The sequence below is a fragment of the Tasmannia lanceolata genome, unplaced genomic scaffold, assembly GCF_043159265.1.
Source record: "Tasmannia lanceolata isolate RefF3 unplaced genomic scaffold, GAP_Taslan_0.1 ptg000018l, whole genome shotgun sequence".
NCBI classification, from domain to species: domain Eukaryota; kingdom Viridiplantae; phylum Streptophyta; class Magnoliopsida; order Canellales; family Winteraceae; genus Tasmannia; species Tasmannia lanceolata.
The window spans coordinates 2,074,382-2,080,437 of NW_027518695.1; positions in this window are offsets into that span (position 1 = coordinate 2,074,382).

The following is a 6,056-nucleotide window of genomic DNA, read 5'->3' on the forward strand; positions in this document are numbered from 1 at the left end:
AGATTTGCTTTCCGATTAAATATATCGGAAATAGGCTTTCCATGGAAAACGAAGCCTTTTCCTCTTCATTCCTTTCCCTTCTGCTATGTCACCTGGAAAGGAAAGGAAAATGATCCAGGGAAAAGAAGTGAACAGAGCCAAAAGGATTCATGAAAAAATTGTATGACTCATTCGGACACTGATAAACTCATTTTGTATGGGAAATTGGACAAGATTTCTCTCCCCGTATCCAAACAACCAAGTTTTTTAGGTTAGACTTTTTAGAAGGACTAGATAGAGCTGTTGTAAGATGCATGCAGTTAAATTTTTAAGTGAAGCCCATTTGTTCCACGATCCAAACTGATTATTTGTCAGGGCTTGCTATGAGCAGGCCGTACCCAAATATTCACTCGTCCGACAATTCTAAACCTATACCTTGTGGCTTTATAATGGGTAATTAAAAATAATACTTCAACCGCGTTGATAAATTCGCAGTCCTGTAGGATAATTCACACCCCTTTAAAGGAGGGTCAGTGACATACTTTAACGATGTCCGTTCACGTTGTGGGGGGTGCGAATTTATCATTGCCCTATTTCAAAAGGTGGACAAAAGAGTTGTCCCAATGTGTTTCCATCGAAAATGGCTATGTTAACAGTCTAAGAGGAATTCTAGGCTGGAGGGAGCCCTTGCCAAAAAGAAGGTGAAAGGGCTCTTCTACACATTACCTACACATCACCATCATGCATTAATAACGGTTGAAAAGTCAAACATGATGGTGATGTACAGCCAACGGGGGAGCCATTTCACCTCTTTTTTGCAAGGGTTCCCTTCAGTTTAGACTTCCTCACGGTCTAAACTTGACCGATCCATTGTAATTTACCCAAAACTACATGAACCACTACTAAAACTGAAGGGTGCACTTGCAAAGATAAATCGCAAGGGTGCCCCCATTGGATCCACGTCACCAAAATGCATTTATAATGGTATTACAATGTAAAAATTAAGAAAAAATAAATGCACCTTGATGAGATGTATCCAACAGCAGAGCAAGGCTGATTTTTGCAAGGGTGCCCTTCAGTTTAGCATTCCTCCTTTTAAATTTAGACTGCTAGCCGACTATGTACACAAGGGATTGCTCGCACTTGGAAGTAGTTAAAATTGCAGTCTTAAATTTCGTCTCCCACTTCATCATTTTTCTCAGTCAACAATCCCATAGAAGGAATTCTACAAGTCTCTCTCTCTCTCTCTCTCTCTCTCTCTCTCTCTCTCTCTCTCTCTCTCTCTCGTAATTGTTTTCTCATGTTCTCCAATGAAAAAATTAATCCACTTACACTATTACAAGAGATCTTATATATTCACCATACTGTGTTTTCCATTGTTTTTTGTACAAGGGGATTTGCTAGCGTCCAAGGGACCATCGCAGTAGGCATTTCGCGGATGGTCTGTTGCATGAGTGTAGACACCCCATTTTGACAAGGCCCTAAACCTGCATATTCGAATAAAATCCCGAGGTCAGGCGGAAAATGAATGAAATTAATCCGAGCAAAAGGGAATGTGGGGCCCGCTTGTGTGGGACCCGCTTTTGTGTGGGACCCGCTGATGTGGGGCCCGTTTGTGTGGGGCCCATTTGTGTGGGACCCGCTTGTGTGGGGCCCGCTGATGTGGGGCCCGCTGATGTGGGACCCGTTTGTGTGGGACTCGCTTGTGTGGGGCCCGCTGGTGTGGGACCCGCTTGTGTGGGACCCGCTAATGTGGGATGCGCTTGTATTCAAAGAGAGAATAAGGACAGTCATCATTTCCTTTGTTTTTAAAATGGCCGGTAATGAGTATGTTTTTTTTTTATTTTTTTTTTTATGGCATCCGATGCCATTTGTGATGATTGTTTTTATTTTTTTTACGAAAAAATGAGAAAATGGGGAGGAAATGGGGGGACATGAGGGGGACAAAAAAACCCTCATTTTTCTCCCCTCATGAAGACTCATGATGAGTCTCGGACTCATGATGAGTCTCCCCCTGGTCTCTCGCATGAGGGGAGAACGAAAAAAAAAAAGAAAAAAAAAGGAAATCGACAGTGGAGAAAAAGGGAGCAGAGGAGAAAAACCAGGGGGAAAAAAGAAAAAAAAAAGAAGAAAATCGGCAGAGAGAGAGATCCGGCCAGTCATCTTCTCCGGCGAATTCCTTGCCGGAATCCGATCGCACATCTCTCATTACCAGTCACCTTCTTCATCTCCATCTACGCCACAAGCGTCTCAGATCCGGCGGATCTCCGGCAAATTTCTCCCTTCTTCGGTCAGTATCATCGGATTCCGTCGATTTTTACTACCTCCTGCAATGATTCCATCTCCGGCCAAGATCCGAGGTCTGCAAATCTGAAAGGAGTGAGGATCAAGCTGCTGATTTCAAATCTTTCCGAGCTTTGATCATTTTTTTTAAACTCGATTAGCAGTCCATGTAAGTAGTTTCTCTTGAATGTTTGTTTTTGTTCTTGAGTTTTATTTGGAGGCTTGAGTTGCTTGTGATTGTAGACACCCCGCTGATGTGTGGGGCCCGCTGATGTGTGGGACCCGCTGATGTGTGGGGCCCGCTGTGTGTAGGGCCCGCTGTGTGTAGGGCCCGCTGATGTGGGACCCGCTGATGTGTGGGGCCCGCGGCTGTGTGGGGCCCGCGGCTGTGTGGGGCCCGCTGATGTGTGGGGCCCGCTGTGTGTGGGGCCCGCTGTGTGTGGGGCCCGCTGATGTGTGGGGCCCGCTGTGTGTGGGGCCCGCTGATGTGGGACCCGCTGGTGTGGGACCCGCTGACGTGTGGGACCCGCTGACGTGTGGGGCCCGCTGACGTGTGGGGCCCGCTGCTGTGTGGGGCCCGCTGTGTGTGGGGCCCGCTGATGTGTGGGGCCCGCTGTGTGTGGGGCCCGCTGTGTGTGGGACCCGTTTATGTGGGGCCCGCTGACGTGTGGGGCCCGCTGACGTGTGGGGCCCGCTGACGTGTGGCCCGTTTGTGTGGTTTTCTTCTTTTTTTTTAGAGTCTGTCATAGAGAGTTTAGGATTCCGTCCTTCCATCTTTCAGAGTCAGTCTTCAGCATAGGAGTCAGTCCTTCAGTCTTTCAGGGGTCTGTCCTATCATCATAGGGGTTAGGATTCTGTCCATCCCCTCATCCAATCACGTGATTTTATTCACTCATGCAAGGTATAGGATGCTGTCCAACCCTTGCAGAGTTGTTATTCTGTTCATCCCCCCCGCAAAGCATAGGATGCTGTCCAACCTTTGCGGGATATCAGGAGTCTGTCCTCCACTTGTGATGATAGGATTTTGTCCTCTTGTGTCGAAAAAAATCAAAAACATCTGAAAAATCAAAAATCTCAAAAATCTCGAGTCATTAGAGTGTAGTTAGGAAAATCTGTTCCGAACTACGGATGGCTTGATCCCTAGCTGAGGGGTACGTAGGCAGCTCAGGCGTGCTGCTGGCATCCTGAGTGCAGTCACCATTTTTTTACACACCATTTTCACTTTCACTCTTTTTTATACCACTTTACCATTATTTCTCACATTTCCTTCCGAACTACGGATGGCTTGATCCCTAGCTGAGGGGTACGTAGGCAGCTCAGGCGTGCTGCTGGCATCCTGAGTGCAGTCACCATTTTCACACACTATTTTTACACCCTCTCACCTTTTCATCCACCCAAGTTCAGTCAAACCTTCTTAATAAATATTTCCAAACATTTCAAAACAAAAGCAAAAATGGGCAAGGATGGTGATTGCCAGGTCACTCGGAGCCCTCTTTTCATTCCATTTCCGGTTTTCATCGTGGTTTGCCGGTTTTATCGATTTTCCGACGTTTTTATCGCGTTTTGGGACGGGCGACGACGTAGCGTGGCCCCTTCGCAGGGATTGTCCTCGCTGAGCCCAACGATAGGCTATGACGATCGTGAGACCTATCCGATCTTCAGCGGATCAGGATTGTTGAGTTTGATTCATTGGACTCTCTGAGCCTATCGTATGCTCCCTTTTATTTTCCCTGGTATTCTCGGTCCTCATGTACCGTCGATTTATCGATTCATTTCTTTCCTCACATCTTTTGTTTATCGTGTGTTTGTCTTTGGTTCCTTGTGTGTTTACTTTTAGATTGCTTATTATTTGTGCGCTTAGTTTCACATGCTTAGCTGTGGCTATTTACTGCTTTTCGCTTACCATATCTGATATTGCTTGTTTAGCTGTAGCTGTGCATGCGGATGTTACTGCTTTCCTAGATGTGATGGGTTAGGAGTAGATGCGGTGAGTTAGGATTTGGATGTCTATTTTCTTTTGCCCATCCCAGGGTCATGCATGCTTAGATAGACGTTTTCTCGGGGATGCTCGTTCCCATTTCACATGATTTTCGCCCAAAATTCTTCAAAATTAATAATAAATGGCATAAGAGACCAGGTGCTAGCACTTGGGCGAATTGGGGGCGCCTAATCCCTTCCCCATTCGTCATCAGGCACGAACCCTTTGTATCTCTGGTTATCTGTTGCGACAGAGCACAGCATGGGATCCAGGGCCCACTTCCTTGGATGGCGACTCTTTCTTTGCTTAAGGTGCGTCTCGAATCCGGGCTAGTCCCCGAATCGAGAGGTATCTCACTTTACATCGCCGCTCATGCTGTGAGGGGCACTCTTTCGAGGGTTCCTTGGTGGGGCTCTCCTTCACGTGGATGATCTAGAGACTCGCGCGGGGGCCCGTCCCCTCACGCCCGTCCCGGATCTGGTTCCACAGGCTGGCGACTCTGCTGGGGAAATCTTGGAACATTGCCTAACTCTGTAAAAATGCCATCTTTATTAATTTAGAAGAAATTTGGGTCAAAACCAAGTTAAATGGGAACTTTATCGTTAGAAATCCAGGGGCACCAAGTAGGTGCGTAAATAAAACAAGGGATTCACACACTGCACATCATGCATCGTCATATTCTTTATTTCTTTATTTGTTTTCGTTATTGGCTCCACGGGATAGATTCGATGCGTGCCCGACTGGGATGTCATTACACCCTGATGGTACTGTTGAATCTATTTCCAAGCTATGCGCCGGTGCTGCAGCCGTAGACATTGGGCGTACTTTTGTCTACAGCAGCCGATGGGCAATGAAGCATACTATGTATAACATTGGGCGTACTTTTGTTATACATGTTAAGTATGTTTCATACGCATAGTACCCGATAGATTGAGTCCGGAGCCCTACTTTGTTTTATATATTATGTATATACTTACTGACTTAGTGAAACCCAACTAGGAAGTACCCGTGTTTATATACATATGTATTGTATTCATATGAGGACGAACATGTGTTGCTTACACATGTGAAGCCTAGAGTTAGGAGCCTTGTCCCATTTGTAGACTAGGGTAGCTCACCTTGCGTGGCTACAGCGCGGTCCTAGTACACTCATCAGTCTGTCACGAGTCAAGACCTCCTTGGCTCCGCTAGATTAGACTAGGGTTGGTGCCCCTGGTTAGGATGTATATATATATATATATATGTATATATATGTACATGTTTGTTATTAGATTAGGGTTTACTTCCTAGTTAAGTTTTCCTTCATAATCTAATCAATTATTCTTCTCTATCCATTCTGTGGATTATCATAAGATTCTTGGCTCTCTTAGCCATGATCTATCTCCCATGAGTCTGATCCTTTGATTGATCCTGATCAGACCGTGTTCCACATGTCGATTGTGAGTCTACCTTGCCATTATCATTATCGGAGTGTGTGTTCTTGCTGAGAACCCTGCTTTATCTTGACCATGACGGCATACTCTTCATGTTTAGTTGCTGAGACCCTCCTAGTATAGCCGTCATGCTGCCAATTTTTTTTAGAACCCTTGAGCGTAATCATTATCCTTTTGGGTTCATTGACAAACCATGTGCTTACCTTACCACATCTCCTGGTATAGCCGTTATGCTGCCGAATTTTCTCCAAATACCTTGAGTGTGGTCATCATCCTTTTAGGCTTGTTGACAAACCATGTACTTGTCGTACCACATCTTCATGTACAACCATTAAGCTGTCGGATTTTGATCCAAGGGAAGGATGTGTTGGCGCTACCTTTTG